This window comes from Mus musculus, chromosome 7 (genome assembly GCF_000001635.26).
Source record: "Mus musculus strain C57BL/6J chromosome 7, GRCm38.p6 C57BL/6J".
Lineage (NCBI taxonomy): Eukaryota > Metazoa > Chordata > Mammalia > Rodentia > Muridae > Mus > Mus musculus.
The window spans coordinates 60,022,046-60,048,385 of record NC_000073.6 but is presented as its reverse complement, the minus strand read 5'-3'; the positions used below and the strand labels follow the sequence as shown (position 1 = coordinate 60,048,385).

The 26,340-nt window shown below is 37.4% G+C and overlaps 1 protein-coding gene and 1 long non-coding RNA gene across 7 annotated transcripts in view; both read left to right on the top strand.

The window, feature by feature from the left end:
• Snhg14 (small nucleolar RNA host gene 14) overlaps window positions 1-26,340 on the top strand; it is a 1,177,441-nt gene that overhangs the window by 401,792 nt on the left and 749,309 nt on the right. The gene's annotated exons all lie outside the window — the stretch shown is intronic.
• Snrpn (small nuclear ribonucleoprotein N) overlaps window positions 1-26,340 on the top strand; it is a 467,683-nt gene that overhangs the window by 401,792 nt on the left and 39,551 nt on the right. The window contains exons 1-2 of one of the 6 annotated variants that reach the window (NM_001349693.1): window positions 408-497; window positions 24,813-24,938. The exons of the other annotated variants lie outside the window; for them this stretch is intronic. The gene's annotated coding sequence lies outside the window, so the exon portion shown is untranslated. Of the gene's footprint in view, window positions 1-407; window positions 498-24,812; window positions 24,939-26,340 lie in introns of those variants that run through there. 6 annotated transcript variants of the gene reach the window in all.

Below are 26,340 nucleotides of genomic sequence, written 5' to 3'. Positions count from 1 at the left end.
CGTTGTTAAAGGTAGCATCTTTTAATCTTTAGTGATTTCTCCTGATAGTACTATAAGTATCTAGTGCTTTTGTAAATTCCATAGTTTGGGTTACATTTTTCCTAAGCACTCTTTCTTTTCTTTGTATAGAAATCAAATGGTGAATATAAATCAATATTGTGTAGTCACCATTGCCCACAAAACACCTTGAATTTATTCCTGAACAATTTATATAGGGGTTTTTGAAGACCTTCCTCTTTCATATTAGCGATAGGAGAGCTGACAGCTCATGGTTGCCTGCATTATGTCATTTGCTTTAGAAAAGATTTTGAATCCCTGCAGCCTGGCAAACATGCACGCATGCGTCGTTGAAGGTGTGCTAGCTCAATAGCACAAACTGGGGGTTGGGTGTGTGATTAGTCAAGTCAGTGCAGCAGGTCCTGCTCAGAGAAGAGGCAGCCAAAGGAGCCTGACACATCCACCCTAGGAGTTGTCAGCAAGGCAATGCAGCAACCAAGGTCAGCTCTCATAGCTCCCTCATTTCTTTCATAGTTAGTCATGTTTCTTTTCACATTAAGTATTGCAAATTTGTTGGAATTAGAACATTATTCTATAGATCTCAATTCTTTGACTTTGATGAATCAGATGAGAATGCTATCAGATCAGGAACGGGCTTCCTTTGTCTTGTCCTGTGTTGTGTTGGCTGCAGTGCCCCTCCCTTGAGCCTTCAATCTGCCCTGTCACTTCAGTTCAGTTCTCTTGCAGGGTGAACATTAACATTTCAAAAAGCTGACAGTATTGTGGATTATTGGTGTGTGGGAGTAATGGCAGCCATATTAAAAAAAAAGAACATTTGTTTTTATACGTGGATGTTGCATAAAAATAGCATTCATAAGGGAACTTAAATTGGTATCTTGCTGTCTGCCATGAACTGAAGGATGTAAGGGGATAAAAGCATTTGTGAGTTAACATACAGATTATCAGCAGAGGGAAGACTCAACAAACCATTGTGTTTTGCACTTCCCAGTTTCTGAATGGCTAGGAGAGAATCAGAGAAATATGAGTTTTGATGCTGTGATACTTATAAAAGAAAGGGGTTTTCAAACTGGCTTTAAGAAAGAGTATTGGACAGAGAGAATTCAGATGTGTAAAGTGCTAACTTGTAGAAACATGGGGTGTCTTTACATACAGATACAGTGGTACAGAATAATAAACCTTTTTTTTTTCTGTGATTTCGTAAGGTGGTATGGTTTGTCTATTTTGATAGTGCTTCACTGTTTTAGGATATGTGTTGTTAGTATGTTTTTATTTGAAATCTTGCCCAGATTCAACAATAAACTTGTAGATTAGAAAGAACTTTCTTTGAATATGTGATCTATATTTTGATCCCCTGATTTGGATGAGGTTTGTAAGATATGCAAAATAGCCTGTAGATTTTTTTTTTTTTTTTTTTTTTTTTTTTTTGCCATCCTCCATTAGATAAATCCGGAAGGGTCTGTCTTGTCACTTGTTATTTTTTTGTTGTTGTTTGGTTTTGTTTTGGGGTCTATTTGGAATTGCATTGTGTTTTTCATTACAAAATGGTATATTTTATGAAAATAAATTTTTCCTAATTTTTCATTTCCATTCATAATTTTTGTATTTATATCATGATTACAGTTTTCCTTTTTTTTACTCTTCCCAGTTCCTCCCCAACTTCCCTCCCTTTGAGATCTGCTCTTTCTGTATCTCACTAGTAAAGCACACCCAAGAGATAACAACCAAACATTAACAAAATAAAATAGACTAAGATAAACAAAACTATCACATTGAGACAAGGCAATCCAACAGAAAGTAAAGTCCACAGTAGTGTCACAAGAATAAGAAACCCACTTGTTAACTCAGGAATGCCATAAAAACACTAAACTGAATATTATAACATATATACAGAAGACCCAGTGCAGACTGTGGTAGGTTCTGGAACACAGAGATCTACAGAGACATGAACTTTGCTTTTTGTCATTGTATTTTGTTTTTCATTTCAGAATGTTGTTTGGTTTTAAGATTTTTAAGGTATTTCTAAAGTGCAAGCCTGTGTTGACCCAAGCCAACAGCTTGGTGAAGGTTGTTGCTTCTGAAGAGGTGTTAATTAATACAGATATAAAAGAGTAGCACCATATAATACAATTTTGATACTTCAGTTATTATATAGGATAAATTGAAATCTGGCATGCTGATACCTCCTGAATTCCATTTATAAGTCATGTTTTTTTTCTACAGTGAGTCTTTTTTGTCTCCATATAATTTTATGACTATATTTCTTATTTTTTTACAATTAAATTTCTTAATTTGTGTGAAGGATATTATTGGTGATTATATATATATATATATATATATATATATATATATATATATATATAATATTTTATGGAACATGTTGGTGTTATATATTATACATAACAGTATTATATATAATATTATATAATACATATTTTACAAATGATATTGTTTCTATGGTTTGTCCCTATAAATATTTGTTATTTTAGGATATGATTTTTTTATTAATTTGTTTATACTGCTGCTTTGCTGAAAGTAATTATCAGCATTATGAGGTTTCTGATGGCACATTTAGGACATTTTGTGTGTAGAATCATATCAAATTCAAGTGAAAATACATTGACTTCTTCCTTTCAAACTTGTATCTCCTTGCTGTCTTTCATTCCTGTTGCTTTCCTAAGTCTTCTAAAGCTGTACTGAATAAGACAGAAAGGATAAATGTCCTTATCTTGTATCTGATTTTAATGAAGATGCTTTGAGTTCTCTCCGTCTAGCATGATGCTGGCTCTGAGTTTGTTGTGTGTAGTTTTATCATTCTGAAATATGTTCTGTTTATCCTTACCAGTGACCACATTTCTAAGGAAACAGGACACTTGCTACCCTAGTAGCCATCTATGTCAATAAGAATGTGTGTGGGTAGGGTTGGAATATTGAGAAGCCCTCCTTCTTTCTTACTTGAATTTGTGCTCAATCTTGTGAGGGATACACATGTAACCCTAACTGTAAGAAGCCATGTTATAGAGACATTCCATAGCATTTCTCCATGTCCTCTAGCATTTATTTAGTTTCCACAACCCTTTTTTTAAGTATTGCTTGACCACAATATGGGGAGTTTTAGATGTCAAAATAGACAACCCAGTCCTGGTACTGGACTATCTATCTGTTATTCTATAGTGTCCAGTGGAGAAATTCATTGTCTTGTTACTAGTTAACCATATTTGAAAAAAAAAATATATATATATAGTAAAGCCTCTCTTACAGTAGTTTGCTTCCACATGACTTTTTCAAAATAACTTTAGGAATATTTATCCTTCCTCACAATCACTCCTCAAATGTCAGCTTTGATTCCTCTCCCCTCAGTGTGATGGTTCCCTCAGGGAATGGCACTATTAGAAGGACTATGAGCGTGGACTTTAATACCCTTGTCCTAGCTACCTGGAAGCCAGTCTTCTGTTAGCTGCCTTCAGAACAAGAGGTGAAACTCTCAACTCCTGCAGCCCTACGTCTGCCTGGACTCTGTCATGTTCCTACCTTGATGAAAACAGAGTGAACCTCTTAACCTGTAAGCCAGTCCCAATTAAATGTCAGCCTTATTAGAGTTGCCTTGGTCATGGTTTCTGTTCATATCAGTAAAACCCTAACTAAGATATTTAGTCTGTGCCATTAGTTTCCCTTAATATTTATACCATTGTTTTCTAAACACTTCCCTCCCACTAAATACAGATCTATGATGTTATTACTTTCCTGATCTATATATTTATTCTAACTAGAACATATATATATATATATATATATATATATATATATATATATATATATATCTGTCATTGGAATTTATGAAACTGGTGCTCTACAGATGGGAAAGTACCATATCATGTTTCAATTAGTGGACAGACTTAAAAGACAGGTAGATTCTGGAGCAGGGGGGAAATTGAGCCGATAGCTTAATATCTATATTTATTTACCATAACTTAATTTCATAATATCTATAAATGATAACACAGCTTAGGAATGAGGAGAGAATTAGATTTCCTCACAATATTGTGAGAAAACTCTCAGTAATGCATTTCGACATCTCTGTCTCTATATGAAGTTTTTCTTTATACTGTCAGTAATTTCCAACTAGACCTAGGACTTGTATGGTATGTTCCATGTAACCATGTTTTATACATTTGTATCACAGATGATGAAATTACTTCTCTGATCTAGATAGGAATACATATCTCTGGCCTGTTGCACTCAACCTTCCACTTGTAGACACAGATGTTTCATTTCCTATATACTCTGAAGGAGATAGAGTTTTTAAAGTGTTTTTGATCAAGATAAACACTTTAAAAGACCATACTGAGAGGGAAGGTTAATACTAGTAATTAAGATTGGCATTTTAGCTTCCAGTTTCTGTCTGCGACCTGGAATTGACCCTGTGCCACAACTCTCTATACTGAAATCCCACCATGAGAGAGCTGTTATCTCAGGAGTGCTGACACACTTGAGAGCACAGGTAATACCACCACTTCTACTCAGGGAACTGCTTGGAGCCCTCAGGACACAGGAACCAAGGAGTACCCTGAGACAGGATCTTTCTGGTTTCTATCTGAGACTGGACCTGACCCTGTGCCACAGATTTAATACTCAAATCTCATGGCCAGGAGAGAGCTGGTCCCCAAGGAGTGCTGATACAGAGCCTTACAGGAGGGACAAGCCACAGTCATAGACAGCAAGACAAGCTAACACAACAGATAACCATATGTCAAGAGGCAAGTGCAAGAACATAAACAACAGAAACCAAAGTTATTTGGCATCATCAGAATCCAGATCTTCCACCACAAGCAAGCCCTGGATACCCCAACATATCAGAAAAGCAAGACTCTGATTTAAAATCACTTCTTATGATGATGATAGAGGGCTTTAAGAAGGACATATATGACTCCCTTAAAGAAACACAGGAGAACACAGGTAAATCCCTTAAAGAGGAAACATAAAATCCCTTAAATATTTACAGGAAAACACAACCAACCAGGTGAAGGAATTGAACAAAATCATCCAGGATCTAGTAATGGAAATAGAAACAATGAAGAAATCACAAAGGGAGACAAACCTGGAGATACAAAACCAAGGAAAGGGATCAGTAGTCATAGACACAAGCATCACCAGATAGAAGAATATAAATATTGACATAACAGTCAAAGAAAATGCAAAATGCAATAAGCTCCTAACCCAAAACATCCAGGAAATCCAGGACACAATGAGAAGATAATAGGCATAGAAGAGAGTAAAGAATCCCAACTTAAAGGGCCAGTAATTATCTTCAAGATAATTATAGAAGAAAACTTTTCTAATCTAAGAAAAAGATGCCCATAAACATACAAAAGGCCTACAGAACTCCAAATGTATTGTACCAAAAAAGAAATTCCTCCTGTCACATAATAGTCAAAATACCAAGTGCACAAAACAAAGAAAGAATATTAAAATCAATAAGGGGAAAAGGTCAAGTAACATATAAAGGCAGATCTATCAGAATTACACTCGTGAGAAATACATCTCACCAGAGACTGTAAAAGCTCAAAGATGCTGGGCAAATGTCATACAGACCCTAAACAAACACAAATGCCAGCCTAGGCTACTATACCCAGCAAAACTCTCAATTACCATAGATTGAGATACCAAGATATTCCATGACAAAACCAAATTTATACAATATCTCTCTACAAATCTAGCCGTACAAAGGATAATAGATACAAACCTCCAACACAAGGGAAACTATACCCAAGAAAAAGCAAGAAATTAATCTTCTTTTTAAAAAAATGCAAAAAGAAACAGCCATACAAACATAATTCCACCTTTAATAAGAAAAATAACAGGAAGTAGCAGTCACTATTCCTTAATATCTCTTAAAATCAATGGACTCAATTCCCCAATAAAAAGACATAGATTAACAGACTAGATAGGTAAACAGGACCCAGTATTTTGCTACATTCAGGATCTTTACCAATCCTACATCCAATAGAGTGCTAATATCCAATATATACAAATAACTCAAGAAGGTAGATTCCAGAGAACCAAATAACACTATCAGAAAATGGGGTTCAGAGATAAACAGAGAATTCTCAGTTGAAGAAACTCGAATGGCCAAGAAGCTCCTAAAGAAATGGTCTACGTCCTTAGTCATCAGGGAAATACAAATCAAAATGACCCTGAGATTCCACCTCACACCAGTCAGAATGGCTAAGATCAAAAACTCAGGGGAAGGTGCATCATCTCTGAATGAACACAGACCCAGAAGTCCTCGACTGTATGTGTGTTGGGGGCCTCATATCAGCTGGTGTATGCTGTCTGTTTGATGGTCCAGTGTTTGAGAGATCTCTGGGGTCCAGATTAACTGAGACTGCTGGTTTTCCTACAGGATTGCCCTTCTCCTTGGCTTCTTTTAGCCTTCCCTAATTCAGAAACAGGGGTTAGCTGCTTCTGTCCATTTGGTGGATACAAATATCTGCATCTGACTCTTTCAGCTGCTTGTTGGGTGTTTCAGTCATAATAGGTCCCTTTTTATAAGCACTCTATATCCTCAGTAATAGTGTAAGACCTTGGGACCTCCCCTTAAGCTGGATCCCACTTTGGACCTATTATCCTTGGGCTCCTCTCCATTTCCTTCCTGTAGCCCGAGGGAGTTTAGAGATCAGATGGGGTGGGAGGTGGGGGCAGCCATGTGAAGACAGAGGGGTGGGGAGGAGGGGTTGGATGTAGAGCAGTTGGAGAGTGAATTGGGGGGGGGCAGGAAATAGAATATGGAGTGTAAAAAGTACATTAATTTAAAAAAATAAAAAAAAACACAGCAATAAAAATGGGATAAACATGGCTAAACACACATGGAAAATATCAGAAAGGAAACTTTTAAGTACCAGTGTTGTATATAATTTAGTTGCAATAATTGGGAAAAATCTTAAAACAAACAAACAAAAACTCAGGGGAAAGCAGATGCTGGCAAGGATGTGGAAAAAGAGGAACATTCCTCCATTCTTGATGGGATTGCAAGCTGGTATAACCAATCGGGAAAGCAGTCTGGCAGTTCTTCAGAAAGTACCTGAAGACCCAGATATACCACTCCTGGGCACATACCCAGAAGATATTCCAACATGTAATAAGGACACATGTTCCACTATGTTCACAGAAGCCATATTTATAATAGCCAGAAGCTGGAAACAACCCAGATGCCCCTCAATAGAGGGGTGGATACAGAAAATGTGATAGATTTACACAATAGAGTACTGCTCAGCTATCAAAAACAATGACTTCACAAAATTCACAGGGAAATGGATGGATGTAGAAAATATCTTTAGTGAGGTAACTCAGTCACAAAAGAACACACACAATATTTACTCATTGACAAGTGGATATTAGGCCAAGCACATGGAATACCCACAATATAACTCATGGACCACATAAAGCTCAAGAGGAAGGAATGTCAAATTGTGGATGCTTCAGTCCTACTTAGAAGGGAGGGACATGGGAAGAAGAGAGAAGGGAGAGGGGAAAAAGAGGGGCAGAATCGGGTATGGGAGGAGATGGAGGAGATGTACAGAGGGTCAGGAATTTAAACAGAGGTCTGGCTGGGCAGTGGTGTAGCACGCCTTTAATTCTAGCACTTGGGAGACAGAAGCAGGCAGATTTCAGATTTTAAGGCCAGCCTGGTCTACAGAATGAATTCCAGGACAGCCAAGGCTATACAGAGAAACCCTGTCTCGAAAAACAAAAAAATAAAAATAAATAAAAATAAATGAATAAAAAGCTTTAAACAGAGGTGTGTAGCAATGGGGAACTAGGAGTAGCAACCAGAAAGTCCCAGATGCCAGGAAAGCAAGAGCCTCCCAAAAGCCAATGGGGATGACATTAGCTGAAATACCCCCAAAAGGGGCAGGAGAACCTATCAGACCATATGCAGAAGTTAGGTATGTCTCCTTGGTTGAGGAATGGTGTCACTCGCCCATCTCAAAATTTTAACCCAGGATTGTTCCTGTCGAAAGGCAATACAGTGACAAAGAGTGAAGCAGAAACTGAAGAAAGGACATCCAGAGACTGCCCCACCTATGAATCCATATCACATGCAGACACCAAACAAGACACTATTGCTGATGCCAAGAAGTGTTTGCTTATAGGAGCCTGATACAGCTGTCTCCTGAGAAGCTCTGCCAGAGCCTGAAAAATACAGATGTGAATGCTCACAGCCAACTATTGATCTGAGCATAGGGACCCCAATGGAGGAGTTAGGGGAAGGACTTACAGAGCTGAAGGAACCTTATCTGTCATCAATGGGAGGGAAGGCCCTTGGTCCTGTGAAGGTTTGATGCCCCAGTGTAGAAGAATGCTAGGGCGGTGAGGCAGAAGTGGGTGGGTGGGTGGGTGAGCACCCTCATAGAAGTAGGGTAAGAGGGATAGAATAGGGAGTTTACAGAGGGGAAACTGGGAAAGGGGATAACATTCTAAATGTAAACAAATAAAATATCCAATTAAAAAAAAAAGATTGGCATTTTAAAATCCTGTATTGTGCCCTGGGTGATGACTCGTTATTTAAGAGCACTGAGCACTCTTCCCAAATACCTATATTCAGTTTCCAGAACTCACATAACTACAAAAACCTGTGACTCCATTTCCCAGGAATCTGAAGAATTATTCTAACAGCCTCAGGCTCGGTGCACAAGTGCTGAACAGACATACATATAGACAAACATTAATACATAAACTTAAAAAATAAATAAAATCTAAAACAAAGAATGTGTCTATTTAATTGTCCTGTTATAAAGAGAATTTGGGTCTACTTGGAAAAAAATCCCTTTGAAAAACTGATGACAAACTTTAAATTTATCACTTCAATAAATTCTGACATTGTGGAAAGTCAAAAATATGTTAATGTATATGTTTTGTGTCATATCTTTATGATAAAAAGGAATTCCTGATTATATATGCTGCCCCATTTCACTCCCCATTGTATTGGTCTTTCCAATTTGCCTGAGGAAGTTGATCCTGGTCTAGCATTGAAAACAGTGACAAAGGTGAAGGAGAAGCAGGTTAAGAGTCAAGAGAACATGGCCCTGAGTGTTGCCTAATTAGAGCTAAGAACAACTCAAATGAACCATAGTATGAATTCAGGTTATCAATAGGAAAGCAGATTCTAATATGATAGGGGCTAGATATCTGCCCAGCTATTTGCTGATAAAGGTTTATTGTGAATATAAAGGCTGTGGGTGTGGTTTTTTGTTTGTTTTGTTTTTTGTTTGTTTGTTTGTTTGTTTGTTTATCTAGGAACTCAATTACCAAAGGCAGAGTAGAAACCCTGGACTGAGAATTAAATGTCTTCTACAACAAAGAACTTTCTCCACTTCATTTCAAACAAGGACTGAGGTAACAGCTCTATATACTGACTTAATATAGTCTATCACTATTTTTTTTTTTGAGACAGGGTTTCTCTGTGTAGCCCTGGCTGTCCTGGAACTCACTCTGTAGACCAGGCTGGCCTCGAACTCAGAAATTGAAATCCACCTGCCTCTGCCTCCCAAATGCTGGGATTAAAGTCGTGTGCCACCATTGCCTGACTTAGAACTCCATCCTTAAAAACAGAACAGGGATATTAAACTGCACATCCATGGCAACGAATCCTGGAGAGCATTTATCATACACAGGTACAGAATACTCTCATTGTGTATTAGAGAAAGGACAACAATATATCTGCCTTTGAAGAAATGAACAAAGACAGAATATTTCACCTAAACATTTTTTTCTAAAGTATTTTTAGACTTACATATTTTATATGTGCAATTTTCTTGGCTACATGTATGTTTATGTACTACATATGGGCTTTGTGCCCATTGAATTCAGAAACAGGTGTTCAATCCCTGTAATGAGAGGTATGAACTATTGTAAACCATGATATGTGTACCAGGACCCAAATTCATACTCTTTGCAACAAGAACAAATGCTCTGAACCACTGAATCATGGATTTTTATAGGCTCCTGGTAAATTATCCAGAAACAAATCATCATATAAATGTGGGCATGATATTGACTTGATGAAGAAAACATTTTTTGTGTATAGGTCCTTCTGTTTTGAGAGCCATTTTCTATGCCTTTTAAGGATTCTTGAATTATCAATCATAGTGTTGGTGGTTTTTATCATTCTGATTTGAAGCTTTTTCTCACAAAAATCATCACCATCTTCATTGTCATCATCATTATTATCATCAGCTAGTTTACGTATTTTCATTTAACCTTCCTACCTCTTTTGGGAAAATAGTACTTACAGACATACTTAAGGGTATTAAACTCCTCACATCTTATTCTGTATTTTTTTCACAGCTACTATATGTTCTCCACTTACATGCACAGTTCTTGAACAATAATCCAATCTGAAAATAGAAGGTAATATAATTCCAAAGCCCACAAGGAAACTTGAATGTACATATTTTCCTATATGCCAGGATTACTATAATTGGACTGACTTCCTTCTTTGTTATCTCTGTGTCTTAAGGTTTCTATTGATGCAACAAAAACACCACGACCAAAAAGCAATTGGGGAAAAGGGGGTTTAATTTAACCTACACTTCCACATTGCTGTTCATCATCAAAGGAAGTCACTACTGAGCAAGGAATTGGATGCAGGACCATGGAGAATGGCTGCTTACTGACTAGCTTCACCAGATTTGCTCAGCCTGCTTTCTTATAAAACCCATGACTACCATCTCCATGAGGTTATTAATCAGAATGTGCTGGGCCCTCACTCACTGGGTCCTTATAGCTGTGTCCTTATACCTTATAGCTGGGTCTCATGAAAGCATTTCCTCCACTGAGGCTCCCTCTCCTCTAATGATTTTGTGTCAAATTGACACACAAAACCAGCTGGTACAACTAACCCGTTATTCACTTGACGCACAAGCACATCACTATCAAGGCACAATTTTCCCTTTCTTATTCACCCCCAAGATCTCACATTAAGAACATAAATAATTTTAGAAGTCTCACAATCTTTACAAATTCAAGCCCAGTAAAATTTCAGTTCCTTTAAATCATCCAATCTCTTTTAAAACCCGAAGTCTTTTCAAATTTAAAATTTCAGTTGTGGGCTCCAGTATAATACTTAGTCTTTCATAGGCTCTCTTCCTCATGTCAAACTTTTTCTTTGCATGACCCCCTCAGTCCTGGGCTTCAAGTGTGACTCAGGATTCACCTTCATCACTGGTCTCTCCTAGCCCCGTACAGTTCCAAGTCTTAGCTGCTCTTCATGGCAACTTCATGCCTTCAAAACCAGTACTGCCAGGGTGTTTCTTACAGATTACGAAGTCTAACTGACATGACATACAGTCCAACTGACATAGAACTTTGGCTACCTCTGGAACACAGCTTCTCTATGCTTTCAGGAAATGATGTTGTTCTCTTCTTTTTTTTTAATTCTTTTTTTATTAGATATTTTCTTCATTTACATTTCAAAGACTATCCTGAAAGTCTCCTATACCTCCCCGGCCCTGCTCCCCAACCCACCCACTCCAAAGCCCATACATAAACATAATAAGAACAATATACAGCAAACCAATAGCCAACATCAAACTAAATGGAGAGAAACTTGAAGCAAACCCACTAAAATCAGGTACTAGACAAGGCTACCCACTTTCTCCCTACCTATTCAATATAGTACTTGAAGTCCTTTTCTTGATCAATCAACTATAATTCTTAGCTGCAGCTAACCAGGATCAATTGCTTTAGTAACACAAGTGTTTCCTTTCAGTGTTGCTGGTTTCCTGTTAATCATGTCTGGCCCTTTAGCTCCAACTCACCAGAATGACAGTCTCAATTCAAAATGGTAAACTGTTCTGATATACTCTTTACATTTCACTCAAAGTTGACAAGTTAGACCTCCATCTTCTGCACTCCTTTTAACATTCTTGTCTTTCAAGCTCAAGAACCTTCCACTGAGCTCTCAGCACTCAAAGGCTTTTGTATCCCAAATCTCCAAAGTCTTTTCTCAATCCTCCTCATAACATGTTCATCTCTGTCACACAATACCCCACAATCCTAGTAACTACTTCTCTCCTTAGATGGGGATTTAGCCTCCAGCAGGCTCCACTCCAAATGCTCCTGATGATCTTGGTGGTAAAGAGACAACATAACCATGGCAACACTTATAAAATCAAACATTTAATTAGGGCTGGTTTGCTGTTCCTATGTTTATCCCATTATTGTCATGGCAGAAGGCATGGTGGCATGCAGGCAGATATGGATCTGCAAAAGAGTTCAACATCATGAACTACATGCAGAAGGAAGTGAAGTGGCTGAGCCCTTAAAGCTAACCCTCGCCGGGCGGTGGTGGCACACGCCTTTAATCCCAGCACTTGGGAGGCAGAGGCAGGCAGATTTTTGAGTTCGAGGCCAGCCTGGTCTACAAAGTGAGTTCCAGGACAGCCAGGGCTATTCAGAGAAACCCTATCTCAAAAACAAAACAAAACAAAAACAAACAAACAAACAAACAAAGCTAACCCTCACAGTAACACATGACCTTCAACAAGGTCACACCTACTCCAACAAGGTCACACCTACTAATAATGTAATTCCCTATGGACCAAGCATTCAAGTACATGAATCTATGGGAGCCATTCCTAATCAATTCACCTTACTCTGCTTCAACAATATGTTCTTTTGCTGCAGCCCTGAAAGTGATCACTCTTGGATGGTATTCATTTTCATCATTAGCATTTTAAAGTGATAACCTTTTCTGTGCTTTAATGTAACACAAAATGCCTGGCAGTGGAATTGAATCCCTTTAATACTAGCTCTTGGGAGACAAAGCAGGAGGGTCTCTATGAGTTCAAGGCCAGTTTTGTCTACAGACGCAGATTCAGGTCAGCTCGTGCTACACAGAACACTCTTGTGTGGTGGTTTGAATGAATGATTGGCCCACAGAGATTGGCATTGTTAAAAGGTATGGCATTGTTTGAAGAAGTGTGTCACTGTGGGGACAAGCTTTGAAGTTTCCTGTGGTCAAGCACAGTGTGACACATAGTCACCTTCTGTTTCCCACACATCTAGACTTGTCAGATGAAAGAATTTTCAGCTTGATTTCTAACAACTTGCTGGCAGGCTGCCAAGTTTCCCACCATGATGACAATGAACTAAACCTGCTACATGCCAGCCATGATTAAATGTTTCTATTATAATAGTTGTAGTGGTACTGGTCAGTCTTCTCAGCAATAAAACACCTTTTCTTGAAAAAAAAAAGTTTTAAGTTTTCAGTGATTATGTCCATAGCTATATAGTCTTCAGTGATATGCAGGCCTATAAAGGTAGTTTAAATAAAGGAAGCTTGGATGATGTAACTTCCAGCCAGTCATTAGAACAGACACGTGACATACTCACAGAGGATTTTTGTATTATTTTTTAAAATTGTGTATTGTGGGCCACCCAAAAACTGAAGAAGGATTTGTTGCCTGACTATAGGCCCTGATCCTCTAACTGGGCTGCCAAATTTGCCCTCAGTGGCAGAAGATGTGCCTCAACCTGCAGAGGCATAATGTACTAGAGTGTGTTGGTATCCAGGGATTGATTGACCCTTCTCAGAGGGGAAGGAAGAGGGAGATAGGCAGATGGACTATGTGAGGGGAAATGTGGAGGTGGGCTGAAATATGGGTGTAAAGTGAATGAATAAATTGATCAATGGAAAAAGAATCCTGTATTAATAACTGAAAAAGCAGTCAGTTACATTACCATCACCAAAGTTATTGCTACCCTAATAATCAAATATTCTCTCTGTATTATTGTATTTCACACTGTTTCACTCAGCAAATTTTATGTATCACTTACTTATCTAAAGTATTTCCATACTGCCTTAATAAGTAGCAAGATGAAATCATTTATTCTTTATGTACTAATGATTGCCATGTTTCCTCATTTGAGATATATTTAAAATTTTTCTCACATTTATTTATTCATTGTTCATATATCTGTATTGATGGGTGGCATGCATGACATAAAGAATGAAAAGAGTTTAGGAATACTTTGAGAGAGTTAGGCATCTCCTTCTACTATGTGACTTCTGGGTATTAAACTCAGATCACAGAAGCAAATTTTTAGAAGCAAGCACCTGTACTTTCTATGCCATCTTTCCATCTTGGTCATACTATTTTTTACATCACTTCTTGTGATATTCTCTCCCTTATTCATTCTCTCTCTCTCTCTCTCTCTCTCTCTGTTTGTGTGTAACAATAATAATTATAGAAGTGATTAGAGGGGGAGTAGAGGGCATTGGAGGTGTAAGAAAGTGAAGAAGGAAGCATGGAATGATGTCAACAAAGTAGATTTATATGAAATAATCAGAAAAAGAAAACATCTATGTAAAATGAATTTGAAAAGAAAAAAATGATTCAGCATTTTATGAATATAGCTTTTTTTAGATGAAGAAAGAAATGTAAGACTGTCTTTAGAATTTTACATTTCCTGTTAGTGTTGAAATGTAAACAGAAAACCTCTCTCTTGTTTCAGGAGACCCTGTGTTCCTCACTTTACGATGGGATGAAAAACATCACTTTATCGTTTCTTTTTGCTGAAGCAGCAAAATGGCCATATTCTATCCATCTCAGTTTTGTCCTTAAATATATGAATATTTCCAAGGGTCACTTTGAACATAAATTTTAAAAAAAAAATCACTTTCCACATGTTCCCTTATCATCAGTTTCACTTTTCTTCCCTTGACTCTCCTCTGGTCAATGTTTTGTTTATTATATGGAGAGAAGGGTAGGCAGAGGACAAGGAGAAATATTGAATGTATATATGACAGTTTGGATAGGAAGCTTCTAAACAGCGAGCCTGTTCTGCATTAACAAAGATAAGCACTATTCAGTCTGTAGTACACGTGCATAGACTTACATGAATGCTTGCACAATTCACGGATATAAAAAACTTGTCCCCACTACCTTCTATATACAATTACAATTAACAAGAAGAGATTTAACTGCTTTTTTTCTGAGAGCGGTCACTGTCTCTATGATGACTAGAAGTCCTGAATGTTTGAGCTGGAGGGATTGGAGGAAATAAAGGGCAGAATCTGGATTGGTCTGCACACTCTGAGTTCCCTTTTCAATATATATTCTTTTCAAAGAAAAATATATATTTCTTTTATGTATATGAATACCAGAAGAGAACATCAATTCCATTATATATAGTTGTGAGCTACCATGTGGTTGTTGGGAATTGAACTCAGGACCTCTAGAAGAACAGTCAGTGCTCTTAACCACTGAGCAATCTCTCCAACCCCTCAATATATATTCTTAAATGGAGGATTTATAAAAATCTTTCTCTCTACTACATTACTCATTTCTGTTTTTTCCTGGATGTTTATCACCAACTTAGAAGAAATAATATAATTATAATCTTTTGTTTTTGTTTTTGTTTTTTTGAGACAGAGTTTCTCTGTGTAGCCCTGGCTGTCCTGGAACTCACTCTGTAAACCAGGCTGGCCTTGAACTCAGAAATCTGCCACCTCTGCTTCTCAAGTGCTGAGATTATAGGCATGTGCCACCACTGCCCAGCAGAATTATAATTTTTAAATATTAAAATTTACAATCCAAAGCAAATGTTAAATAAAGTCATGTTGAACATTCAGAACTTCATGAAAGTACATATATTTCATGAAATTAAAAGGGGAACTTGTTGGAAATAAGTATTTCCATGGGAGAAGGTATGGAGATTAGAAAGTGTAACTGGATGTATGTGACTAAAGTTCATTATGTTTATGTATATATCTGTCAAAAATAAAAAATAAAATAAAAAAAACCAATGCCTCAGTAGACAAAGGTGATTGCTATTCTAGCCCCGGCAATTTGAGTTTGATCTCTAGAATATATATACACATGCACATATAGTGAACTGGCTCCCCAAATTTTTCCTCTGACCTTTACATGTGGGTATGGTATGCTCACACACACACACACACACACACACACACACACACACACAGAGAGAGAGAGAGAGAGAGAGAGAGAGAGAGAATAAATTCTGTGTGTATTCTTCATTGGAGTCTGTCTGTACTATTTTTCACTGTTTATAATACTTTTGACACTACCAGACTCTCTTCCACAATGACCCCTGAACCTTGGGAGGAAGAGTATGATATAGGCATTTTATTCAGTGACTAGAATTGAGCAATCTTTTATTCTCTGCATTTTGAACAGCTGTTGATCTCTATGCTAAGCACAATGTGCTAAAAAAAAGAACTGTCTCTCAAGAGGGTTGAAAAATACACTTAGCTATGAGTATAAAGATAAGTCATTAGGAGGTAGATTAATACTATGTTCATTTAGCAGGGTAATAACATTTGACTTTCCCTTAGGGATATGGTCTGTTTGGCTACCAGTTTTGGGGCCATATAACAGGGCAATTTATAAGTTTCAAATTGGGGAGCAGGCCTTAAATCTAGCCAGAATGTAAGTTGGTTATTCTCATAACATTCATACACCTATTGCATCAGTAGGCAATTTTTCCAGGCCTGTTAGTGTTGCCACTTGCTTGATTCACAGCTATGTAAATGGCACTTGAAATTGTTTTTAAAGAAGACACAAAATTAAATGGGTAGGGAAAGACTGCATCTGGGAGAAATGAGACGAAACAGTGAATATGATCAAGCCACACTATGAAATTCACAAAGAACAAATAAAGTGAGGGAATAGATGCATGAAAGTTTGCTGATGCCATATCATATTTTTATTATATCAATAAGGACAATGTTTCTTTTTTTAAAGGTTTATTTATTTATTATGTAAGTACACTGCAGCTGCCCTCAGACACACCAGAAGAGGGCATCCGATCTCATTGCAGATGTTTGTGAGCCACCATGTGGTTGCTGGGATTTGAACTCAGGACCTCCAAGAAGAGCAGTCAGTGCTCTTAACAACTGAGCCATCTCTCCAGCCCAGGACAATGTTTCTAAGAGAGATAAATAAGTAGGGAGAGAGAGAGAAAGAGAGAGAGAGAGAGAGAGAGAGAGAGAGAGAGAGAGAGAGAGAGATCTTTGTTGAAATGGATTATATAGACATTATTCAGTCAATTACTAAAGATTAATATCTCAAAGAGTCACTCCACACTTGTTCTTTATTCTTTATCCATTTTTCCTGTACCACATTCAGTGGCAGTTGTATGCATGTGACTATTTGTTGTTGTTGTTGTTGTTTTTGATACAGGGGTTCTCTGTGTAGCCCTAGCTGTCCTGGAACTCACTTTGTAAACCAGATTGGCCTCGAACTCAGAAATCCACCTGCCTCTGCCTCCCAAGTGCTGGTATTAAAGGCGTGCACCACCACGCCCATCGCATGTGACTTTTTAGTTAGCATCCTTTCAGGAATAGAATTATATCCATGTTTATACTGATCATATCACTAATTAGGATTTGCTCCAAGCCAATGCATTGGTACCTAACCTATAGTTACAAACCAAGACTTCTGACCTGAGGACCATATTTTTCAAAGAAGAAAAACTAACATAGACTGAGCAGTTAATTTTTTCACTACATGTCTAATAATGAGAAAGCCCAGAAATTATCCTCAGAATCACATTTTCTAATGAAAAAATGTTGGAGGCTTCTAAGTTGTCACACGTAATTCATTTTCCACATGTTAGTTACAAGTTGATCTCTAGCATCTAGTATGTGAGCTTTGATTACCAAAAACATTTCTATGCATTTTTGTGTAAGTAACACAGTGTGGCTTCCTCTCTCCTTAATTTAGACAGAAATTAAGAGTTAAGTATCCACCCTGTCAGGCAGTAGTGGCACAAGCTTTTAATCCCAGCACATGAGAGTCAGACCGACCTCTGAGCTCAAGGACAGCAATGTTTACAGAGAAACGTCCATGACAGCTAAGGTTACAAAGGAAATCCTGTTTCAAAAAGCACAGAACAAAACAAAATATTGAGCATCCAGCCAGGTGCAGTGGTAAATGTCTTTAATCTCAGCACTGGGGAGAATACTAAAAATAAGTGTGATTGGCATCTCTCTCTTTCAAGAAAAATGTGTTCTGAAAAGTAGAAAGTCCTATTACCATACTTGACAGTCTGTTATATACATACTAAGATGGAGAATATGGTGCAGAGGTTCAGTATAGCTATAAGGATAAAACATCAATCCTTATCCTAAAAAGGAGGCTGAGTTTGCTGCATGACTTTTTTTTTTTTATATCAAGATGATTGTGACAGCACTCAATTTTACTAGCAGTACTAAAAAGGAAAGATGTAAATACCAAGAGGTTGGGCCGTGGTTGCACACACCTTTAATCCCAGCACTTGGGAGATAGAGGCAGGAAGATTTCTGAGGCCAGTCTGGTCTACAGAGTGAGTTCCAGGACAGCCAGGGCTACACAGAGAAACTCTGTCTCGAAAAACAAAACAAAACAAAATACCAAGAGAAAAAGTGTCATCTTATGCACATTTTCTTAATTATTGTGTAAACTTACCCATCTTCATTGACTGGATATATTTATTGTCGGTACAATTGTTTTATACAGTCAGGTACTATACACCGATGTATAGGATTGTTATGGATTACTGGGCTGTGTATCTGGAGAAGATTTGGTTTCTGCATGCTCTAGTCATTAAATGGTGCTACTTAAATATAAGATGGGTAAAAATAAAAGGAAATATTGGCCAATTTGTAAAGTCAAAGCTGATACCTGCAAACCCAGCCTCAGTAAGGTCTATGGCTTTTTCAGTAATTTAACTGCATATCATTTTCATTACCTTCATATCAAAACCATAAAAATAATTAACACTCATTTTTCCGCTTTAACTTGCTAACAAATCTAAGAAACATATCTGAATTTGTTCCTAAAAGCACATCATCTATGTCATCTTCCTATGTAGATCTGCATGATTTTGCCACTTATATCATTTCTAACCTCCAGGCTTATACTGGAAAGCATACCTGTGCAGAAATCCATTTGAATTAGTTCCCCCATACCCAACCCTACTATGACTCTGATTTTCTATACAGTTGCCAGTTTTGAATCTCTATGTTAGTTATCATATACATAAGAAAAGAAGCATCTCTAAGGATGTTTGAAAGGTACACTAATCTGTCTTACAATAAGACATGGCAGTTTGTTTTAATACTGCATGGGCTAGACATATTTAATTTTGACAGAAGATAGAGTCACCAGAGGAAAGGGATCCTCAACTAAGAAAGTGAGCCCATAAGCTTGTGCTATAGGAAAGCCTATAAAGCATGTTTTAAGTAGTGACTGATTGGTGAGAACTCAGCCCAGTTGTGTGTTGTGTATCTCTGGGCAGGGGTTCTGGGTTCTACAATAATTCAGGCTGAGCAAGAATGAGGAGCATGCCAGTAACCAGCAGTCTTCCATGGCCATCACATCACTTGCTACCTCCAGTTCTCTGCCCTATTTGAGTTTCTAACCTCACTTTATTTTGTATTGTTTTTTTATTAGACAGTTTCTTCATTTACATTTCAAATGCTATTCCCAAAGTCCCCTATACAGTCCCCCTGCCCTGATCCCCAACCCACCCACTCCCACTTCATAGCCATGGCATTCCCCTATACTGGGGCATATGATCTTCGCAAGACCAAGGGCCTCACTCCCATTGATTGCTGACTAGGCCATCCTCTGCTATATATGCAACTAAAGACACAGCTCTAGGGGATACTGGTTAGTTCATATTGTTGTTCCTCCTACAGGGTTTCAGACCTCTTTAGCTCCTTCAGTACTTTCTCAAGCTCCTTCATTAGGGGCCCCGTGTTCCATCCAATAGATGACTGTGAGCATCTACTTATGTATTTGCGAGGCATTGGCATAGACTCACAAGAGACAGCTATATCAGGGCCCTGTCAGCAAAATCTTTCTGGCATATGCAATGGTGTCTGGGTTTGGTGGTTGTATATGGGATGGATGCCTGGGTGGGGCAGTTTCTGGATGGTCCTTCCTTCCATCTCAGCTCCGAATTTTGTCTCTGTAACTTCTTCCATGGGTATTTTGTTCCCCATTCTAAGAAGGAACAAAGTATCCACACTGTGGTCTTCCTTATTCTTGAGTTTCATGTGTTTTGCAAATTGTATCATGGGTATTCTAAGTTTCTGGACTAATATCCACTTACCAGCAAGTGTATATCATGTATGTTCTTTTGTGATTGGGTTACCTCACTCAGGATGATATCCTCCAGATCCATACATTTGCCTAAGAATTTCATAAACTCATTCTTTTTAATAGCTGAGTAGTACTCCATTGTGTAAATGAACCACATTTTTTGTATCCATTCCTCTGTTGAGGGACATCTGAGTTCTTTCCAGCTTCCGGCTATTATAAATAAGGATGCTATGAACATAGTGGAGCATGTGTCCTTACCTGACCTTCTTTGATTATGTTCAGTGATATGAAAGTGTAAGCCAAATAAGCACTTTCTCCCCCAAACTGCTTTTGATCATGGTGCTTCATAACAGCAAACTCCCTCAAACTAAACCAAGGACTATGTCTCTTTATCAGATTATCATAGTGGGTTGTTGGTCCTGATAATTGTATTATATATATGTTTCATCTTGTGAAGGGGATCTTAAGTTAGAACGTAGCTTGTTACTCCCATCAAGTCCTGTCCACTATTTCAACACAGAGCAATGAAAAAGACTTTTCCAGGTCTATGAAACTTCACTACTCCACAATGCCAAACAAAAATGGTAAAACCATTCCTGGCACATGACTTTTTAATTTTCAGTCCTATAATATATAATAGGAGCATAGTTCTCCCATAATATGGTAACATCATTAAACTATTAATATCTGTGAATGTGTATATTTTAGGAGACTCTGAAAGATTAGTCTCTCGTGACTTTTTCGGAAGTTCTTTAGTATTATTTTTTCCTCCCAATATTGCTTTCTTTAACCTACTTCCCCTTCCTCTACCACAATAGCATCCTTTCTGATCCAAGATTCCTCTTTCATTCTGGTTATTATCGTGTTATTTCTTCCCTAGATTGAAGATTTCTTATAGTGCAGACTTTTGAGAACTTACCATGATCAAGCTTTTCTCTGACTGTGTTGGATGTAGCTCCACAATGCGTTCTTAAGAAAACCATATTTGTATATACATATAATTTGAATATTTTATCACTTATTTGGTTACAGAAATCATGTGTGGCAACATATTTAGGTGCCTTGTCTGTAAATTATTAGGTTTTATGTTTGTTTGTTTGTTTTTTACTTTGAAGTATTTTTCAGTATCTTGGATGGTCATTTTTATTCTCCTTTTAATTCTGCTGAATTAATTTTAAACACTGGCTGTTTATAAACAAATATACACATTAGATATATAATTTTGATCGTATGAATTCATTTTTACATTTTTTGTGATTACAGAGGCAAGAGATGAAGAAATTTGTGTACCATCTGTGATACCATGCCTATAATTGATCTTAAATGATCACGTGGGCTTTCCATAATTCACTATCAAATAACAATCAGTTTTAGTTTTTCAACTGAATGTGCATTATTTTTAAGTATTCTGTGAAAAATGTAAATCCTGGTAGAGGTGAAAATCAGAATATGTGATTATGCATTGTAAGAAGGTTCATGTTGGCATAACACACTGACTCTGTGTGAGGAATATATCGCCTCAGGAAATATTACATGTATCTCTCCTCAGAGCTCCTTTGAAGAACTAACTACTGAGATGCAAAGGCTTCCTTTCAAGAACATCCAAAGACAGTCGCAATGGCAGAGAGGTAGCGATCACAGAAATCAGGCTGTTCATATGGAGAGATTAAGCTTAACAAATCCAGTCATTACTTATGGCAAGGACCAGGTTAGGAGATTCAGTGAATGAACAATTATTAACCAATATAAAATTTAGGCTAGAAATTTTAAGTGTGATCTCAAATCGCTTGTGAAATGCTGGAGAATGAAAAAGCTAATCTTATACCAATTATTCGGGAGTTTTGCCAGATCAAGTTGCCAGGATCCTTACAGAAACTATGCTTTATAAGTAAATTTGGAGAGGAGATGGGTGATATTTCATCTTGTTAAAGCAGTTGCCTAGCATGAACAGATTTGGGGTTGACCATCACCACAAATACAGGCAGGACTCTACACACAAGTGATTACAACACTTAGGAGGTAGGTGCAGAAGAATATGAAGTTTATCATTTTTCTGGACAAGATGAGTCCATTTCAAAGAAAAATTAATATATGTCTGTACCATTGTATGATGGAAATATGTACCTTAATTTTTTATTTTACAGGGGTTACATTAAAGTACTGACTTGAGTTTTAGAAGAGAGTTTGGACTTTTTAACAGTATTGATTCTTTTAAACGTTATGAAGAATTTTGTTTGTTTTTCAAAACAGACTCTCTTTATGTAGTTCTGTTTGTCCTGGAACATGTGCTGCAGACCAGGCTGGCCTCAAACACAGCGATCTGCATGCTTCTGTCTCTTAAGTACTGTGATTAAATTTGTGCACCATAACCACCTGGCTTACAAGGAATTTTGAAGTTGAATTAAACATATTTTGCATTATGGTGTGGTTTTGATACTATGAGAGCCAAGGAGTGAAACCTGGTGGTTTGAATGTGATACCCCCTATTATTCATAAATATTCAAATATTTGACCCTGATTGGATGTTTATTTGGGGAAGATAAAGGATTGTGGCATTGCTAAACAAAGTATATCCCAGAGGATATTCTCTGAGCTTCTACAAAACTCATGTTATTTCAAGTTTGCTCTCTCTGCTTCCTGTCTATGACTTGAAATGAAAGTTATAAGCAGCAGCATAGCTTCTTGCTACCTCTTCTCCTCCACAGATGCTATCTGGAATCACAAGCCTCTAATAAATGCTTTTCTATAAGTTGCTTTGGTTTTATCACAGCAATAGAAAATGTGACTAATAAATAATAGAAAGAGAGATTTTAAGAGGAAGAAAGGAAAGGAGAGGAGATTGGAGGGTAAGTGAAGTGAGAGAAGAGAAGAGGAGAGAAGGAGAAGGGGAGGGGTGAGGAGGGGAGGGGCAAGGAGAAGAGAGAGGTGACTGGCCGGTTTTATGACTGGTCTTGAGAAAAGTTAGGTCTGTATTTTTACCATGTAGAACCAGGTAGTTAGATTTGGAAGTAACTTAACCTTTGAGCAATCTCTCCGGTCCCCAAATACAAAGCTTTATGTAATATTTCCTTTCCACCACCGTATATATGTCTTACTTTCAAGTAACACAAGGAACTACCTTTCATGAGTTTTAGGTTTATAAACTGCTCTTTTAAACTGATAGCTATTCTGCTTGGTAGTTCTTAACCAAAAAAATATGTTAATAATTAAAGGGAAAATTATGAATGTATTCTATGACAAGAATTTTCTCCACTGGTTTTGCTTCCAGATCACAGAAATTAAAAAAAAAAAAGATTCTCTTATGTGAAAAGATACAACACGTATTTTAGCATTATACCAGCTGATTTGATGTAAACTTAACAGATTAAAATCACCTGTGAGGAAGAAATAAAAAATTGGGCAAATTCCTTATAAGATCTGGCTGGGGGCAAGGCTGTAGAGCATTTTCTTAATTAGTGATTGATGTGAGAAGGTTCAGCCATTCTGGGATATTGATTTCCCTGGGATGGTGGTCCTGGATTTTGTATGAAAGCAGGCTGAGAAAGCCATGAGGACTTATCATGTAAGGGGGGCTGTGATACACTCTATTCATCAGCTTCTGTCTCCAGATTCCTGCCCTGCTGGAGTTCCTGCTATGACTTCCTTTGATGAAGCCCTAATGTGGAGTCGTAAGCAAAACCAACCCTTTTTCTCCCTGATTTGCTTTTGATCATGTTTACCACAAAAATAGACTGACTAAGACATCCAGTTTTCTTCATTAGCCTCTGTTTTCAGGACCACTATTTAATTTACCACCTCTGCTAACCTGTTTTGTGGAGCTTTTGATTTTTTTTCCTTTTAATCAGATACATTTTCAGTGCTCAACTACTTGTACTTCATTTATAATTGAATACTGGGACTGGTGTGTTGGATTAGTAGTTATCCTAATTTTTGCCAATTTTGAAGAATTGAAATCAATTCCCAGAATAGACCAATAGTTTAGTGCCACAAGTTCTGCTCAGCCCCCGACACATGCATGTTATCACATGTAAACACCATGCACACACTGAACCAATGCATCAGTGGGAATTTACAGTCTCACTCCAACTTCACTTTGAGAATCCCTAGAAGGAGAAACTAGTACCTTAGTTCATTTCTGCATGATCCTGCATACAGAGTACAACCAGCTATGAAGACAGCTAACTGATTAAGAGTAACTTAGGAAGATCTAAGGATTGCTAACTCAAAAGACATATAGGAGTAGTGATCCCCTTTGCAACTTTATTTTTTACTTCTTTGTGTCTTCCAGGCCTACTTCAGCATGATTTCTGATATGGAAATGTCTATTCAACAATATATTTCTGCTGTACATACCTGTCAAGTGTTGTGGTTTCAATATCATTCAGTTCAAAATGAACTGTTCAAGTCACATAGAAACTTGTCCCAAAGTTAAGCATTAAATCTATACATTTTACTTTATTTTATTCATGTTTGTGTTCATGTGATCATGTCTAGAGTGCTCAGAGCATCCAAAAGGAAGTGTTAGGTCCCCAGAAAAGAAGGTTCATGAACCTCTTGGTATGAAATGTATATGCTGGGGTCTGCATTCGAATTGTTTGATGAAGCAGTTCTTAACTTCTAATCTTTCTCTCTCCCTCTTTTTCCCCTTGTTTCTCCTTCTCCCTGCCTCTTTCTCCCTAGCCCTACCCATGTCTCCTAGTTTTTGAGACAGATTCTTTCACTGAACTCAGAACTTGCTGAATTGGCTAGACTAGCCAGTCAATTCCAAGATCCTGCTGCCTCTCTTTTTTGTTTCTGGAATTACAGGTACATGTTGTCTACAACTATTTCTCATGGGTTCTAAGGACTCAAACGCAAGCTCTGCATGCTTGTCAGGAAAGAATTTTATTGAGTAGTCTATCTCCCCAGATCCTGTATTCTTTATTAATAGAAATAGTCATTAATGCTTTTAAAACAAGTGATATAAAACAACCAAATTCATAAAATCCAATATTCATTTAGGAAATTGATCAATATTTATTCCTTTAGAAGCACTGTTTGAATTTCACTATTCTTTTTTATTTTGGAATTTCACTAATCTTATTGTTGCTGCATATGTATATGTAGAGCTTGTGAGTAGACGGATGGTGTATAAGCTTTGGCAAACATGTAGAGGCCGGTGAGTAACTTTGTAAAAATATATTCTTTTTTTTTTTTCATTTTGATGTATGCTTTGGTGATTAGATTCACTAGAAACACCCTTTGAATTTATTATTATTATTATTATATATGTGCATTTGTCGTTTGTGTATGTATCGATGTTTGTATGCCTCTATACACATGTGGAGGCCAGAGAGTACCTTTGTGAGATTCATTCTTCCATTCCACATTCATACGTGTTTTGAGAAGTGAATTCAGTGTGCTAAGTCTATGGAGCCGGTATTGCCTGCTAAGGCATCTTGTTGGCCTCTGTCTTATAAACTCTCCTTTTTTTTTTTGGTTTTTTTCGAGACAGGGTTTCTCTGTGTAGCCCTGGCTGTCCTGGCACTCACTTTGTAGACCAGGCTGGCCTCAAACTCAGAAATCCACCTGCCTCTGCCTCCCAAGTGCTGGGATTAAAGGCGTGTGCCACCACGCCCAGCTATAAACTCTCCTTTTTAAAATTTGTTTTTCTCTTATAGTTTAGAGATTATATCATTTCTCTCTTACCTTTCTCCCTCCAAAACCTCCCATATGACCGTGTTTGTTTTCTTTCTCATTCATTTCATCTTTCTTTCATTAATTATTGTTCAAATACTGTGTGCTATATTTGTCTACTTTATCTAGAAAAAAAGAAAAAGAAAAAAACAGAACCAACAAATTTGAATGTGATCAGAGTCTTTCTGTAGAGATCAGAGTTATATCCATATCTTATTCCATATTTTATAAAATCATGTTGTTTAAACTGTCCCTTTCCCTAAATAAGTACATTTTATAAAACAGTACAATATTCTATTTGATATAAATGCTGAAGCAGAATGTAGCTGTATCATGGTTTTCCATATAAACACACACAGTCTTTGCAGCCTGAACCACTAGGCAAATATAAGTAACTTATTCATATATACAAAAAATGACTACCATCAGATTTCTCAAGGTAAATCAAAAGCACATGGGAGGCATACTACAAAGATCTGAAAACTCAGATATGTGAGCACCAGACCCCCATGCATCTGTGCCTACACCAGGA